The following is a 13,379-nucleotide window of genomic DNA, read 5'->3' as shown; positions in this document are numbered from 1 at the left end:
ATTTTAAAATGATTTAGAATGAGCAGTTTTAATCACAAACCTTTAGGAAGATGAATTGAACTTTTCTCCCAAGTTTAATTATAACTACTGCTGTGTTCTGCTGAAATTAAAGCTGAACCTAAGATTGGAGACTTTTTTTGTTGAATAATGTGTTCAGCATGAGTGAGCTGTAGTAAAAATATAAAACCTCAACATAAATGAAATGTAATTAGCTTTGCTTTATCAAAGTCATAGTTGCCCTCATAGTTACCGGAGAACTAATATCTAGGCATGATGTGTCAAGATTGGGGCAGAACGGTGACAACCTAATGGCCAAGAAATGTGAAGTGTTTTGGGAAAGGATGCATATTATTATGTATGTTATGCTTTCCTTTGCATGGTATTCGTTTCTTTGGATGTTCAAGCTGCCAAGAAAAGGAAAGCTCTGATGTTTTCTTTTGAGACTTAGAAGATTATACCATTCATGTAGGAAATTTATGTTTATGCTAAATGTTACTGTGGAGATTTCTTTCCTAGAATTAGCCTTAGTGAATTGAGTCAGAAACTAAATTTCTTTATAGCTGTGAATGCAAAAGGGCAGAGGAATTAATTGAGCTTCCTCATACACAAAGAAGTAAGTGGTTGATTCAGATGAAAACGTAAAGAGTCATGAATTTTTTTTGGATCTGGGTTAAACGGTAAATAGAGAAATTTTAAGTTGAGTTATAAGCAGAAGGGCCATCTTTACATATAAAGAAGCTTAATGTCTTGTAAGTAGTATTTTCAAGTTGGAAATTAAAATATTGATCTCTGAAAACATTCAAAATTTGAAGTTAATTTTAATGTTTGATTGACATTTTGTGATTTTCTTTAATATAGCAGAAACATTCCTCAACATAGTAAATTTAAAAACATAATTACATAGGATTAGGGCAGTAAACATATTACTCCTCTCATTAATGCTCCCAGCTTTTGAATTCATTAAAATAATAAAAGCTTTTCTTTATTTGCCTCATTGTTTTTAATGCATAGTCTTAGTCCCTTTTTGGCGAAGATAGTTAAAATTTCCTGTGAAAGGAAAAAACAAATCACTTGTAGTTAATCTGCTACCTTTCTCTTTAGGGTCTTTTCAAACATCATAGTAAAACCTAAATGTAAGCTTTAAAAAAAAAAAAAAGTATCAGTCACAGAGGAGCAAGAGCCTGACATGGCATGCTGGTGGGCGGAGCCGAGGCCCAGTGATGGGAAAGGTGCTCTTGATTTCCAAATTCCGCCCTGCTCTTCTTTAGTTCTTTATCTTGGACAAGAAGTCACCTAACTTGTCTAAATCATTTTCTTCATATGGAAAATACAGCTTCAATTTAGATCTCAAGGTTCTTTTTTGTGTTGATTTTCATCACACAGTTGTAATGCAAGAGACCACATTTTAAAAGTCACAACTGGCTTGTTCTTCATACTTCTCCTGACTCCACATCCTCCTCCAGTTATTGCCCCATTTCTCTGTCTCTTTCACAGAAATAGTTCTCAAAGGAGGTCTCTACACTCCTTACTCCCACTGCTTGTTTCCCCAGTTTTGAAACACTCATTTAACATCTCTCCTAGTCCACTCAGGGTAATATCTGCTGACCAGTTTTTGAGCATCCTTTTGGGATTTGGCTATATTTATCCTGGTACCCACCCTGGGAGGTGGTGATTCCTCTCTCCTTACCTGAGAACACTTCCGGTGCCCTAGGCTGGTGGGTGCTGTAGAAATCCTGCCCTGTCCCTGTCCTGCTGGCAGTGTTGTAACCGATGCCTCATGACCTAACTTGTTAACAGATAAAGGGCCCTTCTCAGGAAATTGTTGAGGGTTGGCTACATGGGAATTGTGACTTTCATCTCCGACTTCAGTACCTCACTTTTTCTTTGAGATAAACTATGCACCATGCCTCACCCAGTGCTTGTTGAATATCAGGCCTCTATGCTTGTAAAGTTTTTCTCCATCTTCTTCCTTCCATTCTTCCTCTACTCAGTAGTCTTTGCCTGTAAATCAAAGTGCAAAATTATAACCACAGAGCACGTCCTGACTCACATTACTTTCAAGATGTAATAAAGGCATATTCTTCATGGAGCTGTTTTCCAGCTTTTCTCTCCTGTCTCTCACATTAAATGAGGGCTGCTCCCCTGGCTGTACCTGCAGCTCATGACAGGAATCTTCTAAGGTATGGCCTTTTTCCAGCAATGAATCATTGGAGCTGCTGCTGCTTCCAAAGACCAGCTTTTTGTAGGCCTGGGAAATTAAGAGAGGAAGATGCCCATTCTTTCCCCAGGGTTTACCCAGGCAAAGTTTATTTACAATGAAAAATGTGCCATGCAGTGCAAGCTTTAACCTGCAACGTAGGATACTGTAAATACGCTGGGTGCTTCTGCCACCAAAGCAAAGAAGTGAGGGTAGTTCTAATTATTCTTGAGCAGACTGCCTTCTGCCAAGGACTCTCACACCTGCGTGCAGATTAGCAAGAAAATGGTCTGCATCTAACTCCAGTGGCCACACTGAACTGTCTGCAGGTGCCTTTGTCAGTTTGATTCATTGATTAGAGGGAATGAACACTGGCAACATTCATGAAATTAGGAACAGCTTGAAAGGGTCTTGAAAGTGTAAGTTGCCCTTTCTCTTTTCTCTCTTATTCCTAGCTCTCCCTCCTTTCACAATTCCTTGGGCTGCCTTGCTAATTATCGGTTAATTGCTTGTAGGCTCAGGCTGGCATGGGTGTGAAGGCCCTATTATTTAGATTCCTCAGGCAGTTTGTTTCCTTTCTGTACTTCTGCTTTCAATTCTGGTCCTCCATACCCCTGTTGCTTTTCTAGGCCCCTTTCTTTTTTCTTCTTCAGAACTCACCCTGAGGAAGGTCTTCAGTCAGTCATTTCTGCCTCACCGCGGGTCAGGCCCACATGCTGTGCCTCTAAGAAAGTCATTTGCATTTAAGCTCTTCTTCAGTTGCCAGAAGAAAAGATTTTATCCCTTGTTAACAAGGGCAGGGGAAAAGAAGGTTTGTTTGGAAAGGGTCTCTTTCTCAGACCCTTGACATTACCTGGCATGTGCACCTGCTTGCCCTTCTGAGATCAGGGCATATACCTTTTCCTTCTTTTTAGTCCAGTTACATGTTTGCAGCTTGAATCTTTGACATTCAAATATCTAGAGCTGTTGGACATCTCTGGAAATTCTGGTTTTAAAAGAAGGTTACAGTGTGAGGTGATATAAGCAGTTTGTTTTTTTTTTAAACTTGTATTCTTCTAAGGAGTTCTGTGTTTTTCTACTTCCCTGTTGCACCTGCATTGTGCTCCTTGGTCCTGTGCACAGGGGTCTGTCCTCACTATGGTTTCACTTTTCACGGTTCCAACTACCTATGATCAACTGTGGCCCAAAAATACTAAATAGAAAAGTTCAGAAATAGACAATTCACAAGTTTTAAATTGCACAACATTCTGAGTTGCATGATATGGATCATCCGTTTGTCCAGCTAGCTACGCTGTATCACTACCATCTGTTGGTGGCCCTGTTGTTTGCTCAATGTTAAGGTATTGCAGTGCTTGTGTTCAAGTAACCCTTATTTGGGGCTGGGGATTTAGCTCAGCGGCACAGCGCCTGCCTGGCAAGTGCAACGGCGTGAGTTCAATTCCCAGTACCGGAACAGAACAAAACAAATCAAGTAACCTTTATTTTACTAATGGCTCCAAAATGCAAATAGATATAACAAGTTTTATTGGTCCTTTTATTAATAAAGATAATAAAAAGCCACCTGATGGGACAGTCATGCATGTACCACTGGTGGGTTCAAGCCACCTGGCAGTGAGATGTATGTATTATGACCCCATCATGAACATGTGAATGTTAGTCTCTTACCTGTGCCTAATTTATCAATTAGACTTTATCACGGGTGTGTATTTATAGAAAAAAACATAGTATATGTAGGGTTTGGTACTATCTGAAGTTTCAGACATCCATTAGGAGTCCAGGAACATATTCCCTGTGAATAAGAGGTAATTACTATATTTTCCTTCCTCTCTTGTCTGTTTCTCCCAGATATATAAACTCCTTAAGGCCAGGAAATCTTTCTGCCTTGTTCATTAATATATCCCCAAAAACTAGCACTTTGATAAACACACTATAAATGCTCAGTAAATACTTGTTAGTAAATAATGCTTGAGTTGCTTTTAAGAGTGATTTAATAGCAGAAAGGTTGAAACTGAGCTTTGAAGATAGAACTCTTGAAATAAAATTTCCACCTGTTTTTCTTAGCATCATTAAGGCCCTTTAGCCTTTCTGAGTTCCTCATCTGTATCAGATTTGATCTTGTATTGTTTTTTTTTTTTTTAATTTTTATTTTTTTTTGGTTTTGGTTTTTCTCCGGTACCGGGAACCGAACTCACGACCTTGCGCTTGCCAGGCAGGCGCTTTTGCCGCTGAGCTAAATCCCCAGCCCCGATCTTGTATTGTTACTAATTGGATATTACCACTAACATATATGACTTTAGTGTGTAGCAAACATGTATTTAGCATTCTGTATAGATTGTTTCATTTAACCATCATGATGTCTAAGATGAATACTGTTATTATTTCAGTGATTTTTCACATCAAGTCAATTTAAGAAGCTTAATCTGCACAGCTAGGAAGTAGACTGAGTTAACACTCGGTCATCTGATACTCCAGGCTGTGCTCTTAAAATTATAGGTTCCTTCAAGGCAGGGACATTTAGTGAGACTGTAGCAGTTAATCAATAACTGTATTTTGGTAATAAAAACAAATAAAGGACAGGAACTTCACTTTAAAACTCATCTTTAATACAGTGAAGCTCAGATGCCAACAGTAGTACCTTTTCATTGTTTAAGTAGTTGGGCAAATTTTTTAATTTGATCCCAATAATTCACTGAGTATTATTAACAAAATTAATTGTATAATAATCATGAGAAGAAAATCTGCTGTTTATTGAGCAGCTATTCACTGCTAAACAATTTATATACATAATGCATCTTTCTGACATCCATATAAGGTAGATATTACTGTCACTGCTTTCATTTTACATATGAGAAATTAAAGCTCCAGGAAGTTAATGAACTTGATCCAGATCATCTTGCAGCTACTGTGGCAGAGCTCTGAGTGAAATTCACATCTGATATCCAAGTCCATGTTCTTCCTACTACATACAACTAACAAAATAGTACTGTGGCCACAGAGCCCAGATTTGATGGTGTGATGTTTTCACAATGAATATGCAGGATCATAACAGTGGTATCCTAGGAAACAAGGACAATCTACTGCCCAGGGCAACTCTATTTTGACATAATAGTGTTCTTAAAAAGTCATGTGGATGACAGTGTTGTGAATTAAGAATTAAATCATATTTTAGATGATTATTTTATGCATATTTCTATTTAAAAAATCTATATGCAGGGATCCTGGTCTTATATAAAGAAGTGAGCCTAACTAAAAATTATTTTGTAATTTTATAGTTCTATGGGCATTGCTTTCTAAAAAAGAATGCTTATACATTTTTCAAGAGTCACCATCTGTGTGAGCCCCACACATACCGCATGCCCAAACTTTTCTGAGTCCAGCTAGCAGAATTACTGTATTCTAGCAATTGACTCCAAACTACTATATTTTCAGGTAGAGTAAGTACACATTTTATCTTATGGCCATGAAAATGACATTTGCTTATTACCACGGTTTCCATCATTTATTTGTTTGTTTTGAGATGGATTCTTGCTGTGTTGCCCAGACTGGTCTCAACTTCCTTACTCAGCCTCTCAAGTAGCTGGAACTAGAGGTGCGTGCCCCAGCAGCTGGCTTCCCCTCATATATTTAAGAAGCTATTTCTCTTTCTTTTATTAGATTTAAATGTTAGTGAAAGACTTGATCTCTGAAAGGCTTTAAGTGGCACTCATGCAGAAAGCTTCAGCTCTGTGACGCTGTACATTATCGAGTGATGCTCATGTGAGGTGGTGGGCAAGTTGACTGTTGGCAGGTTTGTGCTATCCTAAAAACCTGTTTCAGGGTTCTAGAATCCGTCATGTGTATACATGCCAGGGAAATTCTGTGTTTCCTGGTCTTCAGTAAAGTGGCAATATAATAACTATGTCCAAATGTTTTGTATCTTTTTATAAAAGTCAGCAGTTTTCCAAAGGTCTTGTTTATGAAGGTTATTAGTTATACAAAGTGGGCCTTTATGGATAGTTCTATGAAACGATTCCAATTAAATAGCAGTGGGTAGATTGCCAGTCAGTGTCAGCTAATTAAATTATGATATGCTCCTGTCATTAACAAGGACTCTGACTGGAGGAGGAAAAAGGGATAAAAGCAGAGTCTTGAAATTTGTTGATAGGGAGGGTGTATTACTTTATCTGTTTTCATATAATTAGAAGAATAAAACAGCAGTTTACCATTATGTATTTCAAATGGGGAAGTCTGTTATTACTTTCTGCTGGGGTATAATTAATCAATTTCAGCAGCAGTATTTTAGCTGTTACAGTGAAATGGAGTTTCATTAAAAACCGTAGTTTAATAATAATGGGTCAATCATACTGACACTATTATAAACATAAAAATGAGCTTCAAATACCAAAACCACATTATTTCTTCAATGTTGCCCTGAGAAGAAATTCAGTTGTAAAGGGGTTGTGTTAGAATTTTAAGACCATTTCTATCTCAGAGTTTGCTGTGAATGAGGGGAGATTTTTTAGTCCATAGGTTCGCATTGAAGAATGCCAAGGACACAGCAGCGGCAGCAGCATCTCAAATCTTCAGTATACTGTGGCGGGTTATCTATCACTTCTTGTCAGCTCTACATGGAGGCTGTCAATCGAGACAAGGAGAGCCTTGCTGGGCTGCAGTAAGTAGCTTATAAGAACAGCCAGGGAACGGAAAAGAAAATCTCCAGCTTTTCTAACAGCAGAAGTTATAAATCTCTATAGGAGCTTCCAGGAGCAGTTTGTTAATCATGCTGCTGCTGCTTGTGCAGAAGGAAATGCCTGACTGGCAAGTGAAAGGGGATCCTAAGCATAAATAAACAAAATAAGAGAATCTAGACTTCAGTAGTTTGACAATTAGGGTGATTCATGTAAGGCTGTTTTGAGAAGACATATTTGCTGCAATAATAAGACCTAAGAATAGTCCCTTTTATTTAAGCAAGTCCCATACCCTCTACTCTGTTGTCTAACACAGGATGCATATGTATGTATTAAATGTACTACAACTGTATTTTCTTTAAGTATTCTGTAATTCAGGCTAGCTTTTTGTTGATCCACATTGGTGAAGTTTGTTGCTTTAGGGTGACAATTATTTCTTATTGTGTGATACCATGAGGGTTTTAAACAGTAATGAGAAGCTGGTTACATTTCCAGTATAACTTGCACAAAACTAGTTGCTTTTTCTCCCTGGTCGGTAAGTGCTATATACAGTGAAAGCACAGTTTAGCTGGAATCAGCAGTGGCCTTTGGTACAAATCAAATTTCCTGAAAAGAAGAAAAACTATGCTTTAGCTTATTTTTTCACTTTGTACATGTTTTCCTTTTTTCTTACTTCTTGATGGAACCAGAGGTTGCAACTAAGAACAGTATACACCTCTTAACTTTGTTTTCACTCACATTCCTCATCATGCTCTGATCAATTTGTGTTTGTGGATGCCAAGAAAATAACAAAATACTTATGGGCCATTACTGAAAGTAGTTCTTAGTGATTCTTGTCTGTCACATAGGCGCCAGCAGCAGATAGATGAGACTCAGGGTTGTGAAAAAGGAGGGCAGCAAAAGAGTACGGGATGCTTAGGTTTGAGGCTACTGGTAGTTGGTTATTCATAACTGCTCTCTTCCAAGCATTTCTTTTTAGTTAAAGGTGATTTTTTATAAGAGACAATAAAAAAAGAAGGAAAACATGTACAAAGTGAAAGAATAAGCTGAAGCATAGTTTTCTTTTTTTTTTTTAGAAATCTTAATTTTGTACCAAAGTAAGACCATTGTTGATTCCAGCTAAACTGTACTTTCACTGTCTATAGCGCTTACTGACCAGCTGGAAAATAACTAGTATTGTTTTCTAGCACTGAATCTAGGAGATACATTTACTAAATATAAATTTAGAATATCTTTACAATGGTTGATGAATTCTGGACCACTTAATAAATTAAGTGCAGGTTTAAAAGAACATATGTTTGCATTAGTGTGTGAATTATTTTAAATGTCCATATGCTTTCAGGAGGGCTGTGATTGTATAAAGTGCATATTATGCACTGTAGCACAATGTATATGTTTGAGTAAACTTAAAGCTGCTTACTTTTGTTAGCAACTATACAGTGAAAAGAACTGAGGACAGTAAGATAAAAGTAAGTGGTTATGAAAGTATCCTACCAGGTTAGCTTCTTCTATAAAGAAAGAAAGCAAGAAAGCAAGAAAGCTTTGAGGCTGTTGAGAAATTAAAAATGCTTTAGTTATTAGCACATAATATGGATTTAAAAAGTAACTCCTTCCAAATGGGTTGAATAAAAAGGTTTGATAATTGAAAGTATAAGTTTTGGTTAATAGGAAAATAATTACTGTATAGCAGTTTGTTTAGTGACAATCTCTTCTCAGTTCTCTATTGCACAGTTGCAGTAACTGCCAGTGATAGAGCTAGTACTGCTGATAACAATAGTTAACATTTGTTGAGTTTATCTTATTTTCTTGAAAATATTGTAAATCTTTTGCATAGGTTATATTTTTTTAGTCCCACAAAACAGCTTTATAACATAAGCATCATTAATAATTTCCCAAATGAGGAAACTGAAGCTTAGAGATAAAATTCATGCCCTAATAATGTACATCCATAGCAGTGGAGGAGGAATTTGAAGCCAAAGTTTCTGATACCCACAGTCTATCCTTTTACCAATTTTACAAGCATTTAAGCAAAAAACTGATATTTGTATCTCATGGCCATTACTGATAAATTTTCTTTTTATGTGTATGCATTATTCATTTATTTTCTTTAATAGAGGTCCTGGCTTTAAACATTACTGTAAGGAGTGATTTATGTATTTCTTGGTTGTCTTTTGAGCAGCCAATAAATAATAAAAAGAGATATTGGGGCTTAATAAGAAGGAGAGCTACTTCACTGAATAGTAGATTCAGGTAATTCTTCCATATCTTCATGAGGATTGTTTGTAGTCTATTTAAAGGTGTGGATCAGATACTCTACTTTCCAGTAAGATTTTCAGCTAATTTTTTCCCTGAGAATTTGCAGAAAAATTCAAACTTTTTTCAACATCAGCCTGAACAAAACAAAATTGGAGAAATGAACCTATGTTTAAGAGCTTCTATAATCCATCATTGTAAACCATTTTTATGTTATGTGCAGTATCACACATATCAAGAATTTTCAATTCAAATGCAAAGATGAGTAATTATGAAATCAGAATTTATGATTTTGGTTTCACAAATTTGTTTTAAATGTAGCTACTCGAATGCTTATGGCATGCACTTTGAATGCTTTGCCATGAATAGACAAGAGTAGTTACTATAGAAAGAGAGATAGGATGCTTTAGATACTTCTGGAATGTAGGAAATTGGCAGTTGAAAAGCAAAACTGTGTTTTAAAACCCCTATAACACACAGTTGAAAATAATCAGTAAATGTTAGGCAAAATAATCTTATTAAGAATGTTTTTAGGTACAGAGCAAGGAAAACTAACTCCTGATTCTTTTTTTTCTGCATGATCTCAAGATAATATGCTATTTATTAAAATACTCATGTTAGCCTCCTACTTTTTTTATTAAATATATTTTAAAAGCATTTTTTTTTGTCCCATGGGAAAGACACTTTATAAACATGAAGTTAAAAGGTTAATTTCAGGTCATTGGTCTATAAAAAAATTTAAATTTCCCAGGAAGCTTAATCAGATATTAATGACATACCCAGTCAGTCCTCTTGAACCTGCTGTGAGTTTTGCCATTACTCCTTATTGATTAGAGCATGTGCTTTTTGCTGCTCATGAATTACTTATGGAGGATGCCCTAAGGGCATGCAGGCATTGTGAAGAAAGACGATGAAACCTCACAGTCTGAATGGCTCAGGCCAGGGGCATGGCAGCTTCTGTGACTGACCATGAAGGCTCTGTCCCCTGGGTCCCTGTTGTCTGAAGTAACGTGCAGCCTTTTAAAGCCCTAGGTTACTTGAAGGAGACATGGAAGGGATTAGATTATATCTAGCAAACTTGACAAATGTGAATAATTTTTTGAACATTTTTAAAATTTTAATTTTTATTAGTTCATGTTTGTAATGTATAATATATATAATTATAATTACATGATTATATTCATTATGGGGAGCTGGAACATAGACAGAAAACATTTTAATTATTGTTATGTCCCCTTTCCCTTTCTTCCCTCCACCTTTTGTTTTGGTCCCCTTCCCATTTGCAAAAAACTCTCTCCCCATTCTGAACACATTATAAAATATTTTTCATATGACTTAGCTATAAATAGTAGTACAAAGAAATCTATGTATTATACAAAGTATTTAAACTTAATAAAATAGGTATTTTTGGGTAGTTTATAGGAAGAAGTCCACCCTTTTCATTTTGGGTTTTATTTTAAATTCCTAGATCTGTGTAGCAAGAAAACAATTGTTTTAATATTATTGTCCTTCATAAGTGGTGTGTAAATATGTGGGGAGGGTGCAGCACTTGGGGACAGAATGGGGAAGGGACAGATAAGGACTGTGTACAATATCTGTGCTATTTGTGAATTTAGTCTCTTGGGTCATATTTTTAGAATGAAAAAAGTGAATAAGAAAGATTCCAGCGTTATATTTGGTCAGCTAGTTTCACTGTGTTAAGGAATTTTGTAAAATAGAAGTATTTTGCACTGTTAGACTCAATCAAGGAGAAAAAATGTTTATGGGTGTTTGGTGGGTTAATAGCATGGAAAGCCTGATGAGGTATCTTCTAAAATTATTACCTAAAACTTAGGTTAATAATTCTGAAAGGAATTTAAGAGATTTGTTTATTTTAAAATGTGCTGCCACAGACCAGTGAGCCAGTATATTATATGTGAAACTTGATGGAGTACTGTTCATTCTTAGTTGACCTGAAAGTGGGAAAAAAATAATCTAACCTTATAATCCTCTTCTTCCACTGAGAGACTTGAAGAGAAAAATATATGTACATTCCGAGACCAAACTCTGTTTACTCAGTGGCCTGTATGAAAGATCAATTATGATCTAAGGCTGTGGTAACTGACATGGGTGATTACTTATACACCATCTTCTTAACCATCTTTTGATCTCGCTACTGTATTTACATTGCTATGGTAGCCAAGAGAGAGAGAAACAACTTAAAATTTTGCAATTGGAGAACCCAGTACTTTAAAAACTTGACCTTGAAAATTATCACTCACCAAGTGAAAGTAAAATGCCACATCAGGTAGGCAGAAAAAAAAATAATTGTTTTCTTTGATAGTCTTGTGTTCTGGCAGTATTTCTTTGGCAGATGATTATTTATACCTACTGAGAGTCTGCTGTGTGCAGGTGTCCATGTTTGTACTTAAGAGAGATACATAAGAATGAAAAAGCCACGTTAAGATTAATGCATGTTAAATCCATAGACTAGGGTGAAGGGAAATGGAAAATAACTACTAATAGGTTTAGGGTTTCTTTTTACACTGATGAAAATGTCTTGGAATTAGATAGTGATGATGGTTGTACAACTTTGTGAATACACTAACACTCATTAAGCTGTATGTTTAAAAGTATGAATATTACAATATTTGAAATATATCTCAATTTTTAAAAGCTTAGCAATTCCAAAATACCAGTTTGCATGTATATGTCATATGTATGTTTTGTGTAGTCAAACATAGTATCTTAGGTTGTAGTTTTTATACCTTAATAAGGCTTCTCTATTTCTTATATTTCCCCTTTGCTCCTGAATATTCTTGTTCAACCACTTAATTCTTTTTTCTTTTTCTTTTTCTTTTTCTTAGCTTCCCAAATGCTGGAATTACAGGAGTGCATGACCATGCCTTGCATCAGCCATTTATTTCATAGTGATAAAAACTTTCAGAGAACTCTCATTGCATTTAGACAAGTCTCTGTGTGTGGTTAGACAGTGCACTGACAACTCTAAGGGATGTGCTATCTTTCTTATCTTACTTTTTTAGGTTGGATTCAGACTGTCTTCATTTTAGTTCTAGTTCCACAATTCATCAGCATCATTCACTTATAGGCTCACTCATTCACTTATTATTAATTTATTTTATATGTTCATTGGTTTTTTTGATGGTTCATTTATTTACTTATTTATCTGGGGTACTAGTCCTTAAAATGTTCACTGTTTGGTATGTTTGTTCTGTCCCATCTGCAGAGACTGTGCTGTTCATATCCCAGCATTTCCCCACCATCTCCTCCATAGCCTCAGGCCCTGCTTGCTTCTTACCTCTTCTGTGCAACTTCTTTTCACCATTACGGAGCCTGTAAGTGCCCAGTTCATAGCAGAGCAAGGTGCTTTCTCAGAGCAGGGGTGAGTGACAATAGGAGGGAGATTCATATTCCCATCTGTCTCTGTGCTCTACCCCAAGATGTCTGAATTGTCTGCTATTTTTTTACCTTTCAAAAGCATGGTGGGACCTGTCCTGTTAAATTATTCATGGATAATAGAATGAAAAATGGAGAACATCTCACTTGTATAGCTAATTTTTTATGCTACTGCAGAATAGTAACTATGAATTAAGACAAATTTATGTATTTATCAGAGTTGGTCTGATATTTAAATTCTGTAGGGTGTGCTATATGTCACTGTTACCACCAGTATTGGCACTAGGTTGAAAGTATGGTTTGGGAACTTGAGAAACTCCTGACATATTTGAGATTTCAGGTCACAGATGAGAGAGAACCAGTACTAGAATCTTTCTGATCTAATGACCCCAAGTGCTGTTACCAGTGGCTATTCCCAGATTTGTGATCCATCTTTTCTCACATAGTTTTCTTTCTTGTTTGCATAAATGAACAAAGAATAGTTTTGGAATGCCTGTGGAGTGCCTCTAGCACTTAGTAGCCACTGTGAATCCTACAAACCTTTTAAAAACAGGACTTCCACCACCAACCAAAACAAAAAACCCTTACTTCAAGTGATAAACCCCAGATCAGTGTTAGAACTAGATGACTCCTAGCAATCCTCCCTACTATCTTGTCTTATGTATCTCTTTTACTTAAAATTTCATTTTGATTAATACATGAAAATAATTGTAGCTGTGTATTTTACTGTTTCTGTACATGTGGGTATATAATTACTTTTGTGATAATAAGATTTGTTTTAGTTAAGCTTGAAAGCGATTGATATTTGAGATCGTTCATTGCTTTTGCATTTGAAGCAAGTTTATGTTCTTTGCCCAATGACTTCT

General features: G+C 36.1%; 1 protein-coding gene across 1 annotated transcript in view; it reads left to right on the top strand.

Moving 5' to 3' along the window:
- The window catches only part of Smyd3 (SET and MYND domain containing 3), a 649,248-nt gene that overhangs the window by 293,482 nt on the left and 342,387 nt on the right, over positions 1-13,379 (top strand). The window lies entirely within an intron of this gene.

Source organism: Chinchilla lanigera, unplaced genomic scaffold, assembly GCF_000276665.1.
Source record: "Chinchilla lanigera isolate Chin_1 unplaced genomic scaffold, ChiLan1.0 scaffold00005, whole genome shotgun sequence".
Lineage (NCBI taxonomy): Eukaryota > Metazoa > Chordata > Mammalia > Rodentia > Chinchillidae > Chinchilla > Chinchilla lanigera.
The sequence above is the reverse complement of the archived record's forward strand: the minus strand, read 5'-3'. Positions and strand labels throughout refer to the sequence as shown.